This window comes from Apus apus, chromosome 26, assembly GCF_020740795.1.
Source record: "Apus apus isolate bApuApu2 chromosome 26, bApuApu2.pri.cur, whole genome shotgun sequence".
Classification (NCBI taxonomy): Eukaryota; Metazoa; Chordata; class Aves; order Apodiformes; family Apodidae; genus Apus; species Apus apus.
This window is the reverse complement of record NC_067307.1, coordinates 670254-696545: the sequence shown is the minus strand read 5'-3', so window position 1 is coordinate 696545 and position 26292 is coordinate 670254.

The window sequence follows — 26292 nt, the reverse complement described above, 5'->3', positions numbered from 1 at the left end:
ACTGTTCAGACAGTTTTGGCTAAATCTGGGTCTCCAGACAAAGTAGGCAGCTTGTCACAAACCATTTGGGGAAATGTTTTTAAACACAAGAAAAGGCTCTAGGATCACTTGAATTCATAAAGCAGGATAATCCCTTGCTTTATTACCAAGTAACTTTGATGCAGCATTAAAACAAATTTGCATTTTAATACCTAATTCTCTGTATTTCCTCTTTGGGGTAATCCTGTTTTGGAGATTTATTTTTTTTTTAAGCATACTTTGGTTGCTTGTAATAGTGTTCATTTAATGAAGGATGGAATCAATGTGTTACAGGAAAGTTTGTGCACCAGAGAGATCTTAAGAAGCTGCTGCTTGGAGAGTTGTGATGTTTAACTACCTGCATCCTGACTCTCAGAATTCTCCTTTATCTAGACACTGGCAAATAGAAGTCTTTTCTGGAGAATGATAAACAGTTGTGTGGTCAAAAGGAAGTCCCTTTGCATCTTAGCTACCCTGGTAATGACAGAATATTTACAGGGCTGTTGAGAGAGGAAATGTACATATCTAGTGATGCTCAGAGGCATCACCTACAGAGGAGGAGGTGGATTCAGTTCAGGTTGAGAGACCATCTGCCCCCATGGGAAAGGACTGCTTCATATCAAATTCAGCAAACATCTGCCACCACTTGATAGAGAAACTTAGTGCACTTCCAGGTTGGAAGAGGCTTTTTTTGGTTTTTATTTATTTTCATCATCAATTTTCCCTGCTGTGTGGCTTTGCAAATCTTTTTAGTTAAGTTTTTTTTCAGATATAGCTTCCTAAATGACTGTATGACCTACATGGAAACAAGAAAGCTTTCTTTTTCTTTATTGATACTGTATTTTTTCCTAAAAAAATTTAATTGTTGTTCCATGAGCATATTTTCCCAATGCTTCCAGTGGTATCCAAAGAGCAACTTTGTGGACCACATTTGTAAAATGTTGTAATTTTTGTCTCATATATATATAATGTCCTAGAAGCCACACTGAAGTTTCCTCCATGCATACCTACTCCTGTGTCAACTGAGAACACTTCAAGCCTTATAGGTGACATTCAATACTATGAAAACCATGTATTTTTATCTTAGGGTCAGGTCTTCCTGAGGGTAGAATTTGGTCCAACAAATTTGTCGCTCTATTAACGGACCATGAAATAAACTTCAGTGCCTGAGTTCTGCCAAATCTCCACTAAACATTGTGCAGGAATCAATACCTTGTTTTTTATCATAGAAAGCTCTTTAAATCTTAAAGAACCTGAGGAACAAGAGATCAAAGGAAGCATTGGGACATGACATGTACAATGAGGAAATTTAGAGCTAAAATAGTGCCAGCAATTAGGTGTTCTGAAATACTGAAGGTCTGGGTGTAATTCCTCTGGAGCACTTAGTGTAGCAGCTCCTGTGCTTTTCCTGGGAGCACCAGCTGCAGCTGCTCTGTTCCTGACAGCAGTGTGGACTGGAGGGGTCAAGAATCCAACCTGGATGGACCACTCCCAGTTTATTAGAATCTTCCCTAAAACTGATGTTAGACTTTTAAGTATCTTTTCACTTCTGCTATCAGGTAGCCCAAGACAAGGAATATACAAGGGAGTAAGAGAAAATATCTTACCATTTTTATCATGCATATTGAAAAGTGATTTTTTTTCTCTTTCTGTGGAGCAGAGTAGTAACACTTTCTTCTGATGAGAATTAAAGTGGGGAATATCTTTGAGCAAGAATTACAGTGGTGTGTAATAATTGCCTGGCATTTCCATACGTTCTGACAGCAGTCTGAAGATTTCAAGTGAGCACATTGTCCAATTCATCATCTTCCATGCAGCATTTTTACTTTTAGCAAGGAACATACATCATAAGGCTCAGCAAGTTTTGAAAGAGCTCCTCTATGTGGACAGATGGTGTTTAAGATGCATGATGAGAGGCCTGACTTTTTCAGAGTGTGGCAATGTCAGAAGAAAAGATAGCTTCTTGAGTTGTTGTCTCATCTTCTGTGAGTGGCCAGTGTCACTCAATTTCTTCTCCTGAAAGAAAGAGAAACCATTACTGTAAATTCGCCAAGGTCTTTCATGCAAGCATAAGCATTTAACATCAGTTGTTTGAGATCGTTCTTGTTCAAGATCACTCTAGTATTATTTTTCACTAATGAAGTAGGGAATTTATTCATTCCTTCTTACAAAATATTTTAGTAAAATATCCTTTAACTCAAATGTAAGTGGGTATTTGGGCTGCAAGATATGCCACAAGCTCAAAAAATCATTTGGGAGAGAAATGTTGCAAACAAGGTGTCCTTGCTTTTTTGTGTCTGTCTAGGAAGCCTTTATTTTAAGTCTCTGTACAATTTTCTTTCACCTTAGCTTGTCTGTGTTAATGATCATTTTGGGGTAATTGGTTGGCACTGGTGTGTTACATTTTGTTAAGATGGAGAACTCTGTGCTGGAATGCCTTCAAATGAGCCAACAAACTATCCAGAGCTGTTGTTCCTTGTGCCAAGCAAAGGACAGCAGGGTTGTGCTTCTGCTCTGCCTTAGGTTTGATGTTGGCAAACATGAAACCCATGCCAGCAGCTGTGGATCATGACTCTGGGTAGTGGCCATCTGGGTAGTGTTTCCATCTCCTCTGAAAACAAAACTTTATTATTAGACAAAGTTCTATTTTGGAATCAGAAATGTGCAAGCTCTTTCTGGTGTGGGTCTCTCTAATCTGTTGTGATAAGATGTATAATTTTTAGATGCTCCCTTGTTCTTTGTGTGTGCTGACATGGAATTAGGTATGTATTCATCAGCAGCAAATCAAACTAAGTGGAATCAAACAGGGTTTCCAAGGAGCTGCCTCTTCAAGGTATTGAGTCTTCAGACTGAGGTACAAAGAGCAGCTTTTTTTATAATGCAGATCACAATATAGCTCTTAATTTTCCATCTGAGATGTTTTGATGCTTCCTCCTGTCTTAGTAATTTATAAAATAAATTAGCTGCAACTATAAATAAATGTAAAAGTTTAAATCTTAATGAGATCCTAGAGATGGAAACAAAGGAGCTCTATGTGTCACTGAAACTGAGGGACATTGTGCAGTCACAGCAGCACAAACTAAGAACCATCTTCTATCTCTCAAAGTATAGGACTAGAAGTATCTACTTAAGTCTACTAATAGTGGTGTGGCTGTTATCTAGCTGATGTTGACGTTTCAGACATTGTCAAAATGGGAGAGAAAAAAATGGTTTGTCAAAAAAGGGAGAGAAAAAAAATGGGTGAGAGAGTCCATCCTTGCTGTTCTTGGGAGATAACTGTAGATCAAGTTACAGTCTTGCTTTAGAAATGAACCTGTCTACCTGAAGCAGAGGTTCCTTCTAAAACTGATGGCCCTAGACTATATTTGAACTTACTTTCGGAAAGAGAAAGGAGCCTTTGGAAAACAAAGTTGCTGTTGAGTCACTTCTCTGTTGTGGGTTTGTCCATCTGCCCTGAGCTGTAGGAAGCTCGTGCTATAATTCACTTTATTGCAGATGTTCTAAGGGAGGAAATCTTCATTTTTAAAGACAACCCCTGCCCCCATCCATGCTCCCCCAAGTAAAACAAACTCTCTTCTCATTAAATTGCCTTTCACGCAACATCAGCCAGTAACAGCAGAGGCTAACAAAGCCTGGTCTCTTCTCTTTGTCTGAGGGCTTGTAAAATGTTAAACATCTGCATGTCCTCAATGTAATTAGGATGTGATGGGACAGTGTCTTCTTCCCACCAGCTGTCAGAGAGCCTGCTTGCATGGCTGAGGCAGCCCTGGAACATTGAGAAGGGTCAACAATGGTCTGAATCCTATTAAAAACCATATGTATAAATGAAAGCTTTCTGCTCTGTGCTTGGTCCCAAGGACACGTTGTGAATCTCAGCTGGTGAAAATTGGGCACGGTTCATCTGTTTTGTGCATTTAGTGCCAGGGATTAAACACTGAGCTGAGCTGGGGCAGCTGAATGCCCGAGTGAAGTGTAGAGGGAAGAGCTGGGTAGATCAAGGGCAATTGGATCAGTGTGACCAGGCCACTAAGGTGGCACAGTGGTCCAGATGGCAGGCTCTTTGAGTAGAAAGAAACAAAGTATTTCTAGCAATATCAGCTGGGTGTTTTGTCCCAGAAGGGAGTCTGAGTGGCTGAAAAGGGAGATTTCAGACTGAACCTCTTGTGTTGAGGGCATAAGGCTTTGGTGCAGTTCTGTCAGCCAACTTGTATTAGAATTTAGTCTGAGGAGAATTCAGGAAGCAGGAGAAGCCACTTAATGCACGAGCAGACATAATGATGGGCTGCGTTTTTCATCTTGCTGGAGGCTACCTCAAGTTTCATGGCAGAGGAGACCAGGGAGAGCTACATGATGCTGCAAAATTAAATGAGCAAACAAAAACCTCTGTGACCACTGAGATGATGGCAACTTCTCAGGCCCATTTTGTCTCTGTAACGTGTTTATGATTTAGCTGCGCTCAGTGAAACACAGGGATGAATTCCACTTTTGCTTTGTGCTCCAATTATTCTTTCTGTTTTTTCTGCATCAGCACAGGACTGATTGTTAGAAATTACTTTCTCATGAAGTGCTGTTAAACCCAGGGACGGGAGTTACACAGTGTAAGATCTCCCCCTTTTTTAGCAATTATAAAAATATAATAAACTGTTGACATCGTTTGTTCAGATTACATTTTTAGGAACCATTTCTTAGGCTAAATTTACTGCTGTTTAGTGGCCACATAGCTGGTAAAGGTGGATTTGGATTTCTTTTATAAATGCTGCACTAAAATTAATGTTTGGCTGTTACCAAGCTTGGTAGCATATACAGGGCTGAATGTTAGAAGTTGTGGGGCCAAAGACCCCCAAAATGTCACAGTTGTGCAGCCACTGTCAAATTCAGATTGGTCTCTGCTATTTTTCTGGGGAAATCCAAGCTTTATTTCACCTCTTGATTGACCAGGACAGACTTCATTCACACCCTGAGTGGAATTGTGCTGCAGAGTAAATGCAACAACACAAGCAAAGCCCTGAGGCCTTTCGGCTACAAAGTACTGTCGTGGGTATGGATGGATCTAGATGTCAAATTAATTATCTGAGGTTTAATTAGCTGTAATTGAAGTGACCTATAATTTCCTGTTAGTTGACTGGAGTATACTAACAGGTGCCCTTTGCCTGCCCACTTCTGACTTCCTTTCCCTTAAGAAAGGTGCTGTTGGTAATACGAGATGCATGGAAATGGCAGAAAATGAGCAATCATTTCTGCATCTATTTCAATTTATAAAGAACATGAAACCCTTCGACTTAAATGACGTAAAAGCAGACCAGGTTCTAGTCCTCCTGTTCAGAAATGCATCTGATTAGTGCTAACAAATGGGGGAACTTCTGGTGAATTGTTATGAAAAATAGCTTTCAGCTCTGCCCCATAGAGTTCTCCTCCTGCTTCCTCCTTCTCATGACAAGACTGTTCATTTATTTTCTATACAGAATAATAACCTTTCTTAGCAGAGATATTATTTCCTTGTTCTTAAATATACAGTCCTTATAAGACTGCTGTAAATATACAGCTGTGGTAATAGTACACCTACACAGCATGTGTGTGTGGACTGTTCTTTTAAATAGTCCATCTGACCGAGGCAAAATAACTTGTTGCTACCCAGATTTAGGAAGTGGTCAAACACAGTTAAGGAACTGATTTTCTTTATTGCTATGTCCCATCATTCTTCCTGCCTTCTGGTGATACATTATGCAATGGCTACTCACAGCATCAGAAACTCTCTTCTGTTTAATGTGCTGTGAGTACATCATCCTGGCAGCCAAACCAAGAGCCTCTTCTGAGAGCTGGGGAGCAATTTGATATATTTGTTAATAGAGCCACACTGACAATATCTTCTATGATATAATTGATTGGAAAAGTAGCAGTGTTCCCAGTGTGGTCTAGCTGATAAACATGCAATAAATTAAAAAATAAAATGGGTGAAATAGTTGCCCAAAGGATAATAAACTAAGGTGACATACAAAGCATTAAACCCCGAGGGCTTATGCAGCTGTAAACATTCAAAAGGCACTTAACAAATTACAGAAACTAAACAAGATTTGGCTGGATTAGCAGTGAGATAGGAGACCTCTGGGGAAAACCCAGGTGCTGCAGCTGCTTGGTTTCAGCAGGTGCTGCTGATACTCTAAATTGGTATTTAATCAGTGCCCCAAGGGGATCTGGGAAGGTGGTAGAGCTGAGGGTTGCTTATGCCCTACAGCTTGGTGAGAGTTGCTGCAGTGGTTCTGCCACTTATGCCTTTGAAGGTAATGTGCATTCAGGTATCTTAATTGTACTAATACTCCAGTTAGCAAAAAGTTCTGTGTCCTGTTCACTTGGAGGTGTTGGTGTCTGAAGGTCTTAGGTGAGCCAAGCTGCTCCTGCTTTTTGAGAGCAGCCTGCAAAGTGGTGTTGGTGTTTGAAAAGTATGTTTGGGATGAAAGGAGATGCTTGATATTTTTGCTGGAAAAGCCTGTGCTATATTAGAAAAGTCTTTTCTGATGTGTACGTGACAGGTCCCACCTGCTTATTTAGGAACTCCTAAAATAGAAGTGACTGGCGGTGGTGACATACAGTTTGAGTTTTCTTTTTGATTTTGGTGGTGCTTAACTATATTAAGGTCCTTTTTTCTTCCCTTGCTATGCATAAACTTTATAGGAAATGTTTCTTAAATTGGCAGGAATTTTCTGGGACTGCTCCTAATTTTTCTCAGGTCTGCTTTACAGCCCTTTTTCCAGTGCAAAAAAGTCTAGAGGACCTTTTACATGTCTATAATGGTATTAAATGTACACGAGAATAAAACAAAGTTCTTTAAGTTAGAAGGTTCATATCCTGATCTAATCCAAATCTGCTAATTCTCTAGCTGCTAGGCAGACACAGAGGATTCCTTCATTTGCTCTTATGGATGTTGTAGGATGACAGGATCCTACTGGACAGGAGCTCACTTCTCTGTGGCCATCCTGCTCTTCCCTTGCTATCTCCTTTAAGCTCTTAGGAAATGTGGAGCCTCACAGAATGTGTATTTATCAATCAAAGGATGAGGAAAGTAATCCTTCCTCCCACCTCCCAGTAGTGTTTTCAGGAGCTTCTCTGGATAAATTTTGTCATACTTTGCCATGCAGAAATGCTATTGTTTTTCTGTTTTTCAGTGTAACTCAACTTTTCTCAATTTCCATCCAGTAAAACCCTGTCATTTTGTAAAAATCTGCTTATGACAAATGATACCAGTAATATTTTTTGCTACCCAGACTGATTTGTGATTGTGCTGGTCTCAGAGATCAGACAGGGTCAACACCTCTATTTCAAGAATCCATGTGGTGGTAGGGTTGAGTTAAAGCACTCCAATTTCTTTCCTTCATGAGAAGTAAACTTGTTTTCTAACAGCCCCAGAGAGATTTTATGTCCTGTTTTTTTCGTCTAGTTTTGTATCTAATGCTGAGAACACTGGCACTCTCAGATGTATATGATTCTACAAATCCTCTTCTTCCATTCATGTGCTTTAAATAAACTTGATCTTGTGTAATATTTGGTCCTTTTCCAAACACATTAATTCCTGTAGAGATCAGTAGTTACAGAATAGACTAAAATCTAATTCTGACAACTCACACCATTGTGAAGGTGTTTGCAGAGGAGAACAGCAGCAGTAATATCTCATCTGAATCAGTTGCAGCAGACAGCAGGAATACAAATGTTGCAGAAAGCAGGGAGTCCTCCAGGGTACTGTCAGCTCAATATAGAGGGAATACGAGCTACTGATTTGCATTTGTGAAGTAGGATGTTTTATGTAGTTGCCTCTTTAAAATTAATACCGGGTTTTTTTCTGTACTCCATTTTTTTTTTTTATTAAGAACCTTTCCTATGTGCTACAGTAATATTGCATAGCCAAGTTTCATAGACTGTTTCAGAGGTCCCCTTTGGGCCATCCAGTTTTATGTGGACAGGACACCAAGGAGCACTGAGCTACCTATTACTTTGAAGCAGAAATGGTGCTGCAGTGGGAGTGATGACAGCTGTGTACCTCCATATACCACACTAGCTGCATCAATTGTAGCCTCTTAATTATCAGGCACAGCTTAATTTCAACTAAAGCCTAGTTGTGCCTCTATTATTTCAGTTCTCTCTAATACTCTCTAACATGTAAATGTGTACATCAAGAAATGAAACCTGTATCTGAGATTGAGGGTGAGAGTGAAGAGGGAGTGTAGCTGGACTACAAACAAATTAAAATTGCAATCAGATGTATAGAATTCACTGTATTTGAGCCATGCTGGATCTCAAACAGCTTGGCATTTGTAACATGGTGGGATGCTGTATTACGGTACATTCCCACAAGGTGAATTGAAATAAGGATTAAAAAGCCCCTGTAAATCAGATTTTATAGCTGCCTAAACCACCTGCAAATTATTGGTACTTGTTTTCAAAATCCACCATCATTCTGCTGTCAGATTGATTTTGGTTTCATTAGCAGAGCTGGCATTGCCTGTGCTGGCATAATCTACTGGCTGCATAAATTACTAGGAGTGTAATTGTAAGCAATGTCTTAATTTTGTCAACAGTGTTCCAGAGTGCCAAAGATACCCTTTGTGCACTATTTTTAATTGTCTCATCTAGATGTTTTTTCTTCAAATTTTACCTCATTGGGAAATAACAGAAAGAATTACATGAACTTGTAGTAGTTAGTACAGGCAAGAAGATGCTGTGCATGAAACCTAAGAAGAACATTTAACAAGTGGCTCTCCAGTATTAACAGTTTCTAATTGAAGACCTAACTTAAGTACTGAGGATAAGTGAAGGAGCATGTTTTGATGTAGTATAGAGGCACCAGGAAATCTTGCCAGTGAGAGCTGATAGTGTGAGCTCCACTGTAGGTGAGGGTTTTAACCTTTGCAGTCAAAATTGTGCAAATGCTCTAGGTGATGGGAACTCCCTGAACTGTAGAGGAAGAGCTTGGCTCTCCGTGGCTGTGCAGCCATCACACCACCAGGAAGCTGTTTGCTCAGGTTAGTGTTCTGCAACTTGGCACAGTGTCTATAAAATCTGTATGAGCCTTCAGTACACTATATGGGACCAAAAGAAACCTCTAGGGGTGTTACATTTCACCTTTCCTTAAGCTTCCACCAAAGTTTGTGGCAGTAAACATCCAGAAGAAGGAAACGGGCTGCGTGGTCTGTGTCCTTGTTTTGGTGAATTGTCTCAAAATAATTCTGGATGAATGTGGTGTCTATAAATACCTGATTTATGAACACAAGAGAAGCAAACAGCCAGCAGTCAAGTCTATGTATTATAAATCCTGGGTAGTTTGTGCTCAGTAAGTGACTCTGTACCACAAGTGGTTTTTACAGTTGAAGACTTCAAGTAGAAGGTACCTTTTTTTCTATTTGGTTGTGATTAAATGTAGGTAGTGCAGTAACATTCATATTATGATGGGAGGTAATACATTTGCCCTGTAAATGAGTAGAGTTAATGTTGTGGTGTATCTGCATGAAATAAATCTTAGTAAGGTACTTGATGGGATTTTTCACTTTCTCATTCAAAAGCCTTCATTAATAGCAATACTCTGTATATTAAATGGAATAATAATGGATTTGTTAAATGTTAGAGTCCTCCTGTTTCAATTTAAAACCCATAGCAGATTTGCTAATGCATGTTTTACAGGTAACCATTTATTTCTCTTGAAAAACACAGAGCCAGGAAATTCTTAAAAGCTCTCCAAGACTGTCTGCTGTGCTGTGCTCCAGCCTCTCTCCCTCCGCTCTTCCTTTAAAACTCTGGGCTGAGGTGACCATTGCAGGAAGAGCTTTTCACATCAATCAGGACTGGATTCTGGTTGCCAATATGCAGAGAACCAATTTAGCTGGCTACTCGAGTATGTGATCTAAGTCACACTGAGGTTAAAGCCTTATCTAAATCCTATTAAAGCCAATGCTAAAACCCCATAAACTTAATTGGGTTTAGTGTAGAACTACTTTACGGATTTCTTTTTGTATCTTAGAGCATTTGTATTTTTTGGTCAGTGAGTTCCTTTTGATAAGCTGCACTTAAAACTTGTTTGGGAGAGTACTATGTATCCTCTTACCTGCCTTAAATTAGAGAGACACATGTAATGTGGCAAGACAACTAATATCTATATATCTTGAGTGTATCTATACTCAAGAAAAAACATCTGTCAGAAATGAGCCTAACCTTTTTTTGCCATTAAAAACTACCTTTGTCAGTTTTGGTAACCTGGTAGTTGTGTTTTATGTGGGATATTTTGCGTAGGGTTGTGACCTGCTCCTGTTTACTGATTTTGGAATTTAATGTATGAAAGGCTAAACTGATGAAAGTGAATGCATTTTTGGTATTTGTTGTATGAGCTGCCTTAGATACTGCACTGGAGAAATTCAGCAAAAATGAATCTGAAGTTCTGTGTACAGAGAAGGATTAACCTTGTTCGTAATAGGGGAGAATTTTTCCATAATTCAGCACCACAGGGTTAAGTAAGTTCTCTTCCATGATGTTCCTGTATTTCCACTGACTTCAGTAAACTTAGTCTCCCTTACCAAGTGACTGTGATAAAAGGTTTCATTTCCGCTTTATTTGCATCTTTATTCATTTAAGTAGTTTTATTGAGATAAAGGTAGAAACAGCATTTTTGGCTTGAGTAGATAATATCATCTGCACTCCAAATGATCTCTTATGTTAAATATTCAGTTTTGACAGTAGGCCAAGTTGTAGCCACCCTCTTGTTGGCAGTTACTTGATTGAATTAATAACCTTTCCAGATTTGATACCAGTCATCTTACAAATAAGTGCTCACCAATATGGCAGGAGTTTTGGGACTTGCATTGCTTTTCAGTCCTGATAATTGATTTCAGACTGGAGAAGAAATGAATTGCAATGGTATTATCATTCTTGGTAAGCTAGCAGAACTATTGAATGCGTGACTTATTGCTGGCCCACCTGTGATTTAGTATTGGGGTCCTAGTTCAGTGTAGTTTTCTGGTGAATACTCTGTGAGAAGCAAGAATTAAGAGTGGGTTATACATCTCTTGCCCGAGGTGGTCAACTCAGTGTGACATTTTGTTTGCTTGCCAGACACCAGCCTTTTGTGAACCTCTTTTATTCATTAGCCTAAAACTCTTGTGAAGAAATAAGTGACAGCAATTATTAAATGTTTGCTGCATTTCATTTATTCCTTTGAAATTCTTCTGTGGCTTAATAGCTAAGGCAGAAGTTTGCAAGGTGATAGTGCAGGACTCCATCTGTTCAGACAGATTAAAGGAACTGGAGGACAACTTTTAAAGGATGAATACTAAAAGTATTGTTATTGCTCTTGCTGTGTTTAATTACAGAGAATAGGGACCGATAAATATGTCTACAGGACATATTGATTGCTCTGTGAATGTACACATCCATTTAAAGGCAAAGTCAAATACATTTCAGCTGGGTATGACCCATCAAGACAAGCATAAAGCTGAAAGGTGAATGTTTGGCAAAGTGAAGGGTTAGTTTTGTTTTGCATCCTGCACTAAGGCATTTCAAAGGGCTTTCAGTGCATCGGATCAGTAACTGTATGTGTTCTTCATCACAGAAGGGCTGGGGCTGGTAGGCTCTGGAGATAGTCTAATCCAACCGCGTCTGCTCAGAGCAAGGTGAACTAGAACAGGTTGCTTGGGACTGTGTCCATTTGAATTTTGAAGATGTCCAGTGAAGGAGACTCTGAGTGCAACCTGTTCCAGTATTTCCACTTGTGCCCCTTGATCCTTCTTGTGTTTCTAGGAGTCTGGTTCTGTCTTCTTTACACCCCCATCAGGTTCTTAGATACATCAAAGAGATCCCCCTGAGCCTTTTGTTCTCAAGGCTAGATGGTCCTGGCACACTCATCCTCTCTCTGACAGATGCTCCAACCCCATAACCATCTTTGTGGCCTTCCTTTGCACTTGCTTGAGTGTCTAAGGAATTCAAGTTTAGACTTGGAATATTTTAGATTGCATTCAGGCAAGTAATTTCATTTCCCAGTTCATTAATTTCTTGTCTGTTTAAAGGAAAAAAAAATCCAAATGACTTTGTGCTTTTTTTAAAAACAAAAAAAAAAGGAGGAAGCGCTGGCTAAGAAGAATTAATAGAAATCAGAGATTACCTTAATTATGTCATCACAAGATAGTGTGAAGGACTCATGTTCTTGCAGGGCTCTGGAATGTGCCCTTTGGCTTATTTGGATTTTCAAGATCTGCTGAAATGAAGGGTCAAAGGCCTGAGCCTTGTTTGTGGGACCATGAGATGAGAATGAATCAGGCGAGGGACTGGAAACTTTGGTCCTATAGTCCAGGGGAAAATCTTTACCACAGAGCAGTAAATGTGTTGCATTATCCTCAACCCATATTCCCAAGAAGTTCTGTGTTTGAGGATATTAGTAAGTTCATATCCAGGACATGTCTGTTCATATTTGAACAAAAGTGTGTTTTGTCACTTAGATGCCTTCAAAATTTCTGCCAAAAAATTTATTTTGCAATAAATTCTCAATTAATGTATTGTGGTTAAAGTGACTGTAGCTAAAACAAATGTCTTCAGTGAATCCAATAATTAGAGCTTGTGGAGTGTTTTATAACCACTTTAAATAAGGTAATAAGTATGTATTTTAGGAGCAGCCATTTTATTCTTTTTCATTAAAAAAAAATCAAGGTTGCAAATGTGTTTTTTATTCTCCTCAAAGGTTATCTGAGTTTTCTCCTCTGTAGGAACCAAATGCCCTAAAGAGACACTGAATAGCTTATCCAATTATGGCTGCTTTCCTTACTAATAGTTTTTAGATACTGATTTTTAATGATTTTTATGCCTCTTGAAAATGCCAGCAATATTGCTCATAAATCATTGTCCTTTCCTTTAGCTCTCCTGGATTAATATAAATTTGCTTTAATTACACTTCTAAATTCACTTTAATTCGTTGGAGCAACTGCTTTTAATCCTACCTGCATTTGGAGGCAGGTATTTAGTTCAGTACAGCTCATTAAATAGCAGTGGTATATAGGTTAATGTTATGATTAGATGTAGGATGAGATAGGGATGGAAGGGAAATTTATATGCTGCTAGAGATACTGCAGCTGCTGGAAGAAGCATTATTCATTAGTTAGGCACAGTTGTGCTGCATGTTTTTCTTTTTGGTATTTTCTGCTTAGTAGCATATGATTGTGTGTCAGGTTGGTACACAGGGCCTGTGTGTCTTTGAAATAACTGATTGCAAATTAATGGCAATAGTGCCTAGCACAGGCATCTCTCAGGGTGTCCATTAGACAGAGGTATGACAGTGAATGTGTTATATTTTAAATATGCTATTTTCATTTGGTGGTTGGGGCTGTTGGAAAGAACCAAGATTCATCATGGTTTGCAGATGTAAGGCTGAGTCAGCAATGTTTGGCAGTACTGATTACCTGTCCTCTTGGCTAGCCATGATGTTGGGGGAGTGTGCTGAAACCCTTTCATTAAAAGGACCTTGGATATTCACTGGAGTATAAACACTATCGTTTACTGTCCATACTGCACTAGAACAAGCAGAGGGAAAAAGTGAGCTGTGGCTAAGCTGTGTTAAATATGATAAAACTGTTTTTGATTTATGTTTGCGGGGAGTGGAATCCAAATTGAGCCCAAAGGTGAAAACAGAGGTGCAAAACCTTATGTAGCCCACTGCTTCTTTAAGGAAATACCTATTTATTTTGCTAAATATCAATCCAGGGAAAAAGACCTGTGTGTGTTTCATTTCTCTTTGCTGACGTTTTGATGTGATTAAATTCATGGTGCTGCAAAGAAATATTGCCAAGCAAACCTCACAGCAGAAGAAATAGTGCAGTGTTCTTCCAAAGCCAGCAAATGCAGAGCAGCAGCTTTCTCTTTAGCATAATTAGTAAAAGCACACTTCCACTCTAACCTGTAAATCACTTTTTCTCTGCACTTGGGCACTTACGTTAAACGCTGACTGTCTTCTTTCTATCAACTGGCACAGGTAAACATGCAAAATTATTAACACCTTAGTACTCGATGAGACACTTAGGGAGATCTGATGTTGATGTGTAATCAGTGGAGAAACTCTGCTTACTTGTCTGGCCCCACTCTTGTTGTTCTCCTTTTTTTTCTTTCTTTGAAGGGGATGTAAATGCTTCCCTCTTGATCCTGTGTTGGCTATTTGTTTTGTTGGCTGTGTGCAGGAGTGTCAGTCCCTGAGTACAGCTGTGTGTGGCTCCTGGTACATCCTAGCCCCTACCTTTGCTGCAAGTTTTTCTTAGCATCCATTGACTTTCCATAACCTTTTAAAATAGGACGATGGCTATTCTGTGATGGTAGCCACCCTTTACAATGCCTGCATATAGTAGATAGTTTGGTTCTGTCCAGTTTTGTATTGAAAAGCCAAGTAGTGATTTTTAGGCTCACAAAGTGCAAGAAGGAATGAGGTGGAAAGAGGAGCGGAAAGCCCTGGTTGTTTCCCATCTTGTGATCAGAAATTACCTGCTTTCTATTGTCACCTTCACAGCCATCCTTTGCAAAGGTATTCAGGGGAATGGGGGACAAATGCACAGCAAGATTAATAAGCAAGACTCACCTTCTGAAAGTCAAGAAAAAACCCTGAGTTTCTTGGTCTTGAGCAGGTCACTTTCCCGCCAAACCCCAGAGTCCTTTTATCTAGTACTGGACAGACATCTCCAGGTCCCTGCACCTTTTCTCCAGGGAAGCTGGCTGGCAAAATTTGTGTTTTATGAGATGTGGGAGTCTCTTTTGTTCTGAATTCTCCCCTGTTTTGACATTAGAAGAAGTCACTGAGGCACTTTTTCAGTACATCACATAAAATGCAAAGTGTGCTTGATGAGGAGCCACTTACGCAGTTCTTTACAACATGTAGACAGTTACGAGGTTGGGCAGCAGTTTTGTTGATGAAAGAATAAAGCAGTCTTTTTTCTTCCACCCTCTGAAATGGGCAGAATAAAAATTTTAATTACTTGTTTGCCTATAAATAATTAAGAGAATCTGTAGGTTGTGCTTATGCATGTGCAAACACAAGTGAGATACATATTTAGTGCCAGAAAACAGCTCTCCTAGGTAGTAAATTCTCAGTGTATTTATGGCCAGTTGTAGATGTGCCCATGCATGCTGACAGAGAAATTGTGTGTCAAAGTGCTCAGCAAAGGGCAGCAGGAAAATCTTTTTTGTAAAGGCAACCAGGTGTTAGCTTTGTCTAGCCAGTTTTTCCTAGAAAGAGATGAATTATGGGCATAAAATTTTCTGACCTCAAAGGACTGAAGAGCTGGTTGCACGTCAGGTTCCTTGGTTATCCATAGCCCTGCAATGTTCCTTAGTTCCTTAGCCCACAGCTCCTTCTTTCCTGATGGTTTATAACATTCTGAAGAGTGTTCTGTACTGTGCATTTATGTTTGCATACCTGTCAGTGCTGATCCTTGAATAATTATTTGCAGGATGGAGTGTGTAGGAATTTGTAGGTGAAATTAGATGATTCTTGAATACCTGAAGATTGATAATAGAACATTTGAGGGAGAAGGAGTTGTGAATGAGGGGAGGTAATTGTCTATAGAAATCAGGAGCTTGCTACCTATCAATATAGAATGTGTGTTGCTTTATTTCTTTAGGAAGAAATGAGATTGAGTCATATCAATTAACCTTAAGCCAGAGAAATGGCTGAGGATTAATTTACTAGATAATACTGGAATCTGGGAGGATGTGGAGTATTTGTTGGAAACTAAAGTATAATTAATGCTCCTTTTAAATATACAGAGAGATAACAATTAGTTTTAAATTTTTTTTATTAGAAAATTGAATGTTTTCAAAGGAAAATGTTTAAACATAATTTCCCAGCTGCTTGCAAGGTGATGTGGTTTTGTGCAAGACAAAGGAGCTTTCCAGCATTAGATAGTAGAGGATCCTGTCCTGGTATTAGAAGGACAGAATTTAAATGCTGAATTGCTGAGCATTTTTGTAGGGTGCCCTTTAGGATGCAGATGTTGTTGGTTGGTGCTATTTTGTCTGGCATGGGGCCTCTGCACTTCGATTTGGGACAAGATTTGCCTTGTGCCTATTGCTGTGATGCACTGAATAGCTTTTTTGGTGGTCCTGAGCTGCTGCAGTTTCTGCTGGCTTTTATTCTCTCGGGAATGGAGGTACTGGGAGAAACTGTCAGCTGTTCTCTCTGTTTACCCTTTGGGGCAAAGTGCATCTTCAAAAAATGTAAATATTTCTATTGCTAATTTACACCCTTGGCATTCAGGGTGACTTTTTCAAGTGACTGACGTGCTTCGTGATTAGTTGCTTGTAGCCTTATAATTAGCTGAAATGTCATTTACATGGCATTGCCTTGCTGCATGTTTTGCAGTGTGTGTGATCCCTGGAAAGGAGAGGGCTAGTATGGATGGCACTGCAGTGGCAGCACAGTTACTCAGCTGGGGAGCAGGGTTTCTCTTTTAAATTAGCAATTATGTCCCACCTTTACTTCAGTTGTAACATCATAAAAACTGAATCTGTGTCTAGTTTGTCTGAGTCTGAGAGGACCTGACCTAGAGGAATTACACCCATGGAGAGTCTTCCCTGTGTGCATACACTGTTTGGTTTGGGTTTTTCCTTTGATTCATTTTTTTTAATTTAAAGATTTCAAAACCCTTCAAAATCTACTGCCAAGTTGTTTACCTGCAGCTCCAAACACTTTAGAGGTGTTTTTTCTGTTTTTGCTGTGGTTAATATGCTTCAGAAAGGCAATACTTTTTGTTGCAGATCTAAAATGGTGTTAGTGTGCCTTTTCACTGAGTTTTTGATTGTGTGTCCATTTGTCTGGCACATTTGGCACCCAGGTTCTGTTAGCATCCCAGTGACCTACTTCAAGTGCTTTGTTAAACAGAGATTACACTTATGGGTAAGGGTCAGTATTTTTAAAAGGCATTAAGGACCAAAGCTCCTTTCATACCCAGCCTGCATGTTACAGCAGGCAATATGTTGGGATCCATTGTCCACTCCATTGTGTCTGGGACACTTTGACTTGATCAGTGTTGCTGGGCCTCAGCTTCTATTGTATTGGTGCCTGATTTAATGAGTTCCTGGGCACAAGGTGCTGGCAGAGAAATAAAGCAAGAGCCAGTCACTGCTAACGAAGTCTAGGAGAATCCTTACAAACCCTTTGCTGTCCATTTAGCACTGTGGTTCTGCCGAGCTGGAGAAGCCGAATTATGAGAGCTGTTCTTTTATCATCACTTTGATACCAGCAAGAGTGTGATAGTGTTTTTACCCATCAGGAAGATGCAAAAGCATGTCTTCCATCTGATTCCTTAAAAATAGATTTCACGTTACTCAATACAATGCACTTTGGTGGTTGGAAATGTCAAAAAGATCAGGGAAAAATGGTGTTTAGAAAGTGCTGGAGTTTGTGTGTTGCTACAAGATCTGGTGAGAAGTTTCAAATTATATTAAGCTGCTGAAACATAGACTTTCTAACCCACAAATGTGACATTGATTTCTCTTGTGGTGCAGATTATGGAGGAAAATGACACTGCTCTGCTTCCTCTCGTTGTGTTATGCATTCACAGCAGTTTCTGAGAGAGCAGAGTCCACATGATTTATTTTGGATATGAAAAAATCTGTCTTACAGTAGCTATAGTTCAGTATTTGCTTACATTTAGCCAGTAGACTGAGATCATAATATTGATGATGATTTCATTTTGCCACGAAAGGTGATGTTTTCTGATACAGCCTGCAGCTCTCACAGTCCAAACAACTGCTACTCAGAGCTTTGCAAGATTTGTTCCGTTAGGAACTGGTTGAGCATAGCCTGGCTTATTTAGAAAGTGTATGCACAGGCCAAATTCACAGGGAGTGGAGGCCAAATTAAATGTCCAAGCACCTGAATGCAATGTGCCTGCCCCTACCAGGTGCTTCAGAAAGTGTGTGTTGGACAGCAGGCTCCTCTTGCAGTGAACAAAAAGAAGTGTGAGCCTGAGCCTAATAGATGATTCATACTTGTGCACCAGTGCTTTTAAAACTAAAGAAAACAGACTCTTTATTGAACCTCAGGCGAGTATAAAGTGAGCCAAGCAGCTTTACAGAAAATTAAGATATTAAAAGTGTTTCTTGCACCCAGCTGGTAGTTTTATGATGATGTCTCTTGGCGTGCATCTACACCAGTTAAAAATAATTCATAAAATTGTCCCTGCTGACACTTTTGGTTTTTTCCTTTTCTAGTAAGGTTTTACTAAGAAAAATGTTGTCTCTTATTGTGATTTATGATGACCTGCCCTTTATTAGAATACTTGTTTCAGGTTGAAGCCTTTGTAATAGCACAGCTGATGGAGGAGTTTGGGCATGAAGAAGCTGTCAGTATTAAAAATACCTTTTCATGACAGCAGCAGCTTTGTTAAAGAAAAAAGTCCATTATTTGCTAAAAATGATCAGACCCTGTACTCTTCCACATGTCTCTTCTGTTGTCAGGCTGCCTTTATTGAGGATTTTTCTTTTCCTTTCTTGCACATTAGCTTCTGTGATGCACAATAGGAGAATGGTTATGTTGTAATGAAAAATAGATACCTGAAGTCAGGTCCAGAAAGGTAAATGGGGTGTGGGATGTGGAAGATGTAGTTCACATTCAGTTAAAGTCACTTACTACTGGAAAATATCTCCCCTTCTCCACCTCTGCCTTTTGGGTTGCCTTGTCCCAGCAATAGCTGAAGCCTGCCAGAGGGGCAGAGCTAGGGCAGTGAGAGATCTCAGAATGGATCATTACTGCTTAAGTAAGTATAAAACAGCCATGTATTTTCCCACGGTTCTGCTATGGGAAAATAAAAACTGTCTGTTTCTCCCTATTTACTGTAGTGGGTTAGTGGTAATCACCATTTATAAAGTCACTCATAAGAAAGTAATAGCCTGAGTAGTGCTTTGGGATTAAAGCACATCTTTAAATGATGCTAGGAGGAATCATTTATGTAATGCAACACTGATCTGTAGCCCTGAGATGGGTTTACATCTCATGATTGACCAAACATGGCTGGTTTTATTGCCCAAGATGATATGTAGTGTGTTTGTATTTCTCTTTCTGTGCAAAAGTAGCTTTTGTGGCTCATGTTGTTTAGCACTGGGGAAATGCATGGAGCAGACTGTGACCTGGGCTGTCCAGTGGCCTTACCCATGTGACAGAAAGTGATGCTTGCCCCAGTTCCAGATCAGTCAAGGGTTCCATTGGTGTTGAGTGACTGCAGCTGTCAGAGGGGGAAGGGAGCTGTGAAGGGACAAAGGTTAAGAGCTGGGTAGGTGAGTAACTGGAAAATAGCCAATTGCCATTTTTCTTTTTAATGAACACACAGGACCAAAGTCAGTGGCAATACGATGCCAAATACTTGTATTGGAAATCATGGTGACAGTTTATTTGCATCTTGGGAATGCAGGGAACCAAGTGGTATGGCCTAGGGCCCTCTTGAGTAAATGCAGTACAAGATGAATTAAAAAATAATAAAATTGTTCCTTAGCCAGTTTATGTGATGGGAATTGTGAAAATGTCAGCGTATGGGATGGATTTTCTGGAAGAAACTTCTCACAGCGTGTACAGGGAGTCAGTGTGTTCTGCTTTGGATCTCACTGTGGTGATGCTGGATGCACTGAAACTTTTGTAGAAGGAAGATGTGGACCTGATTTTGAAGTACTTCACAGATATGTTTCAGTGTTTTCTGAATCCTTGGTAAAAGCCATTAATTTGGAGCTAGGATGGCAATTACGCTCATAAGAGAGTTAAAGAGACTGTTTTGCTGCTTTGGTTTATTGGATGACTGAGCTAATTCATTATTTGTAAAGGAACCTTATTTTTTACTGCTGGATGGTGATCCATTCAGGACTGTAAATCTAATTAATTTGAATACATGAGATTTGCAAGAGGGTGTTTCAGTTTGGGTTTAAATATAACATAAAATAATTAGCTAGCAAAAACTTCACTGCTTGGTAACTAACTTTTTGGCAGTTCTGCAGTTACAGCTATAGGCAGAGTACTAAAGTCCAAGAAGAGAATATGGTGATTAAAAATGAATCCCTTACTTCTTGGACGATATCAACAGCTTAGCTTGTGTTTGTTAGGAGAGGGCATCTGTCTCCCTGCCTTATTAGATGAGGAGAAGGCAAATATAAACACAAGAAAGAGCCAATCTAGCCCCCTATGTTGCTTCCACTTTGCCAAAAGCCACTGTACTGCCTGTTGGAGTGGGCTGCTGCAGCTGCGAGTGCATCTGCTGCCACGGTGCCTCTCGCCACGGGGGCTGTCCCTGTGGGTTTGCTCTAAAATGGCAATCTGTCAATGCAAATATTGACAAGTGCCATTTTACTGCTGGGTTTTTAAACCAGATTAGGTTCCCCAAAAGGAATGGCACATGCAGGGGTGCTGAACAGTTGCTGTGCACTTTGTACCAATAGTAACTGGAAGAGACAGGCTGATGCAGTGGAAAAAGGAGTGTCCTGTCAGCGTTAAGTATTATCTGCAGGTAAATAGGCATGATCAATTCTTGTTTGGTAGTTAGCCGATTTCCACTGTCTAAAAAAATAGGATCCTTATTCTGAAATGTGCTGGAAGTCATAGTGCCAAAAGAGCTCGTGTGTAGAGGAATGTCCACAATGCCAGGATTTGGGTGGTGTTGCCAAGTCGCAGTGGTAGGGTGGAGAAGTCTATTTGCAGCGTGGTTCTGAGAGAAGCAGGTAAACATATGGAGAGGACACACATTACAAAGGGCACTTCCAAGGCTGAAGACATGAATGGAGATGAAAAAACATGCTTTTGGTTCCTTATGTCAGCATGAGGTGCCTGTACATTTCTTTTTTCTGTAAATGAATTCCTGTAATCTTGGTACCTGGTTGTCAGAGTGGCTGCATCCTAGGGCAATGAAAATAGATACTGAGTAAAGTGGACACCCAGGGATGTTTCCCTGCTTAGTTCCTATAGTCCATTTCAGTGCTATCATGACTGTGTCTGCATTTTATATAAACCTTAGTGAAATGTGGAATGACTGCTCTAAAATGAAAAATCTGTGTGCTTTGGATAAGACTCATGATGGTTTTGGTTTTTCTTTTTGTGGAACTGATGGATATGTACCAAGATCGGACTGGACAAAGCCTACACCTCACTTCATGGCTTAATTTTTGATGGAAATGTGATCCCTACACTGGCAAGTGTCTGAGTAACTTGATGGGACACCAGTAACATTAACTGGAAAACAGGGGTGGTAGAGGAATGAGGACAGTCTGTGGGGCTGAATTTAATTCAGATGGTCTGTTGGTTACCTGCTCTTGGTGCCTGGCAGCTTGGAATTGGAGCTGGCCTTCTTAGTGTGTAAGTGGAGCCTAATGCTCTTTGCTCAGGTCCCATCTTTGCTGCAGCAAACCACCAAGAATGGCAGTTTAGCTTTTTTTCAGCATCTTGATGCTAGAAATCTCCAATAGGGACTTTTTTTGGGTCTCTGTAACTTGAAAATTGATGTTAAGACAGTTTTCAAAGAGAAAAACTTGTGGGACAGTTAATAGTTTCTTCTGCTCAGCTCTTCATCTTTATTTTTAAGAGAATCACGAGGCATTTGCTTGTTGCTAAATATAAGAAGGATGACTCAAAGAGAATGCTGAGGTCCAGATTTTGAGAAATGAATCAGTGAGACTCTCTAAGCACTATTAAATCCCACTTCATATTTCCCAAGTTGCCAACAAATGTAAACAACAAAATTTAAGATAACATGTTGTTTTGGTCTGTGTTTTGAGGATGACATATGCTGCTGAATCTTGGAGAGCACCTCGCAGGCGTGCGAGTGCTTTAATGTTGTGCTGCTTAATGATTCATAGATATGGGACTTTTTTCCTTAATTTGGACATTTGCTGTGCTTCTGAAGGAGACTGACATTATTCCTGGGTTAAATTTGGCACTGCACCTTGCTTGACCATCCCTGCACAGTCTTGAGCCTTTTTAAGGTATTTAGGTATCTAAAGAAATATATTGGCACAGATTTTTTTTTTTCTTTTGGTGGGATTTTTTGATGCTTAAGGTTTTTTTGCTCTCGTTTTTACATGCTAAGGTATTTTTGAAAATCCTGAAGAGTATTTACTTACACCTTTAAGCAGGAAGCCACCTTCAGAAGGCTTGTCCACAGAGCACCTGCTGCTTATCACAGCAGTAAGAAAATATGAAAAACCCAAACCACATCAGTTTAGTTTCTAGGGTAAATGAATGTGATAATGTCTCATAGATCGTTTCTAAGAGAGTTTGTTCTAAATCTGAATGTTAAGCCATGTTTCTTCCAACAACTTAATTCTTTTTGCTGAGGCAAGGATCTTGTAGCTTTCAGGCCATCTTTGATTGCATTTCAAAAAGTCCTTTTGCATGCTGTAAATATTTTAAGTCCAGATTAAATGAGGGAGCATAAGCATGCAGCTTCACATACAAATCTCTTTCTCCTTTTGGAACTGAAAAGAGCTATTTCACTGTGCCTGAAGTGCAGCTACTTAAGCTTTAAAATGTTATCATTTCAGCCTGTGATTTTGTGGTTGCAAAAATATTGATGCAGTTGACCACAAATGCTAAACTGGCTGAAAATCAATCTTGCAGCCAGACCCTAAGGATCTGGCTGAGTGTGTGAGCAAATTCACAAGATGTATATGTCTAAATTGGGTGGATTCTTTAAAAAATGAGCCAATTTGTAAATGTTGATATGTAACTTCTCAGGAAATAAATTACTTGTTGACTTCTCTGTTAGGTGCCTTTCTATTCACAGTGCTACTTAATTAAAGTATATTCTCTCCCCCCCCCCCCCCCCTATTATTCCATGGCAATGAAAAAAGTTGTTTTAGGAAAAGGCTGTAGAATATTAGCATGAAGATTAGGCAAGGATCTGAGATCTCACTGAAGTAACACAAAGGATTGTTCTGTAGGCCTGAATTTTCTATTTATTGCCTATTTACAGACTGTAATTCTCACTTGTGCTAAAGACTTTTTCCGATAGCACTGAAAGACACAAGGTGCCTGATTGCTCAAAAAGCAGATTTATTTGATTTTTGAAGTGCTGTGTTTCTGCTTTTCCAATATTGGGACTAAGAATTAATATCAAGTTTCAGCTGGGAACAGAGGAAATGCAACCGCTTTACATCACAGAAGAAATCTGATACAAACTCTGGGTTTGAAGTTGGAAATACTAATCAACTAGAGTGCATTCTCAAGTCTGATAAATCTTAACAGACCCTTTAATCAATATAGCTTAGAGTTTGTGCCAGAGCACACAGCCAGCTGGAATATATATGACTTTCCGTAAAGTTATGGAATTTCTGTCTGTGTTTGTTTAGGTAAGTATCTCTTTAAGCTGTTGTATTGTTGCTTTATGGGAGGGTTTTAAGATGGCTGTGAACTCAGATTACTGTTTTTTTTTTCTTCTTAATTTAGAGCTCTTTCAGGTGTCTCAGTTTTAGGGTACTATTAAAAATGAGAAGCAGGCCTTTTGAATGGTTGTGCTCTGGAGAGACCTTAGAGCACCTTCCAGTGCCTGAAGGGGCTCCAGGAAAGCTGGGGAGGGACTTTGTACTGGAGCTTGTATTGAGAGGATAAGGGGCAATGGGATTAAAACTGGAAGAGGGGAGATTGAGGTTGGACTTCAGGAGGAAATTCTGGAGTGTGAGGGTGGTGAGAGCCTGGCCCAGGTTGCCCAGGGAAGCTGTGGCTGCCCCATCCCTGGCAGTGTTGAAGGGCAGGTTGGATGGGGCTTGGAGCAACCTGGTCTGGTGGGAGGTGTCCCTGCCCATGCAGGGGGGTGGAATTTAACTGACCTTTAAGGTCCCTTTCCACCCAAACCATTCCATGATTCTGTCAGATGTGTATGCATGCATAGATACACTTGTACTCTGTTATGCACCATTTCTCACTTTTTCAAGTGCCACTTCTAGTGTTTCCATGACCTTCCCCTGTGCTGAACTGAATATCACTTACAGGGAGGAGCTAAAGGCCAGCCATGTCACTTTGTGGCTCAGTTCACCAAACTTTGGGCTGGGCTTCACAATGGAGTTTTTCTGTATTTGCAGCCCTGATTTTCTTGGCACTCAGTTTGCTCCTGCTGCTGCTTACATGTAAGAACAGATTTACCACCTCCAGGTACCTTGGAACTGATGCTGCTGTAGCTGGCTGAGTTGGTCTGAATTTACGAGGGTTTGTGCTGTGGATGAGAGCACAAGTTGGCACCCAGTGCTTGTGCCTGTGACAGCAGCCTCTCCACGGAAGACGTGTAGCAGGGGCAGATAGCTCGGGCTGCTCGCCACCTCCCTCTGGGCGTACACAGCCCCTCTTCCAGTAGGTCGTATATTGCTTTTCATTTTCTTGCCAGCTCTGGATGGGAATGATTCTTGCGGAAGCAAAGGTTAGTCGAGCTGAAGTGGTTTCTGCTGCAGAGACACTGCTGCCTGTCTCGTGTGTCCTGGTGTGCTGTGCAGGTGATCGGTGTAGCCCTGACTCATCTTGGTCTTGGGCAGCTGTGGTAGGAGTCATGCCCTGCACTTCAAAGCAGGATGGAGTGGGGAAAGACTATTTTCACTTCTCTCAACTATACATTTACAAAATCTGGAACTTGAAAAGCGCTCCCCGTGCCAGGATTTCTCTAAAGAAAAAAGATAACCTTGGCGTGCTACTGTAGTTGTCACTCGCTGTTTCCCTTGGCACTGTTAGGACAAGTGTTGCTCGTACCCTGAAGGCAGACAGCAGTGCTAAATTGTATCCAACTGTGACTGTTACTTTATTACCATGAGGATGCAGGACTGAGCAGACACTGCAGAGGAAGATATTTCAAGCTCTTCTTATACCTTCAGTTTGGGAAATTACATTTTGCCATGTAGTTTTTAATCTGTCGGTATACACCATACAAAATGACAAGTGAGCATGATTTAATTTTATGATAGCACTGCATTAGATGACCACTTTATGTTGCTGTAAAAGAGGTTTAGAAGTGGTGGTGTGCTTCACTCTTCCTTCCACGTTTAAGTTTCTTATTTCCTGAAGTGTGACAAGGCTGAAGTCTGAACAGAGTGAAGTGGTGGCTGCTCGTGCTTGTTGCTCATCTTGCACTTGCCGTGAGTGGCTGGGTCCTGATTGTCTCTTGCTTGTTGTTGTTTTATTTATACTGCTACAAATTCAGTGCAAATAGGCAGAGGTAGTTTCTTACATCAGCACTGCAGCTGTGCAAGAGATAACAGAATGAGAGCAGTAGTGTGTATATATATGTATGAAGAAAAACAAAAAAATGCCTATTTTTCTGACTCGAGTCGAAATGAGAAAAATATACATTCTTGCACAAATTAAGAGGAGTGCAGTTGGTGTTGCTGAATTTTTATCTTGATAAAATAGAGATATGGAGGAACTATTAGTACTGTATATAATTCTGGTAAAATCTTGTCCAGAAAATTGTTTACAATTCCAGGCATTTATATTCAAAGAAGATAAACTGAAACAGATGCAGAACAGAGGTTTTAGGGTGATGGAGGAAGTGATTTACAAGAGGAGATTAGAATATTCATGCTTCATTAGCTTATCTGAGAAAACCATGGTAATGCATCATGTGAGTATATGCCAGGGAAGGGGAGGAATGTATAAAACTTAAGGCTGAGGTTGATGTGAGTGTAAATGCCAAATCTGGACCTGAGAAGGAGTTTACATCTCGTTAGAAGAAGCTCAATACTAGTTTCAAACAGCTTGCTAACAGGAAGGGTGCAGAGAAAAATGCATTTGTTTTGAGGATGGTAGTCTGTTAACTTAAAAATACCCCAGCAAAACAGCCAAACAGCAAAAACAGTAACATTAGGATTATAATCTTACCTTTATGTTCATTATTTTAATTAATGAGCAAATTGCTTTAGTCTTTTCCAAGTTTCTGACACTAGAACAGTTTATAGCATCTGAGAATTGAATCCTGAACTTTCAGAAGTAAATTGATTCATTTTATCTTCTGCGTTATCATGGGAAGGGATCTGTGATCATGTGCAAGGGGAAAAAAAAAAGGGCAGTAGAGTTAAAATAAGTACTGTTCCTCAGGGTTACAGCCAGTGAAAAATCCTGTGATTGCAGAAGGACACACAAACATTGGGCTTCTGTTTTGGGCACTCAGAGAGTGAATTTAAAGCAGTGACAAATACCCACTACTTCATGTAATCATCATGCTATCTCTTTTGCTGAACCACAGAAATGAAATAAAATCCAAGGTGAGCATCTACTTAGGAGCTTCTAAAGTGTTTCTTGAGAATGTGCCAGATTCAATG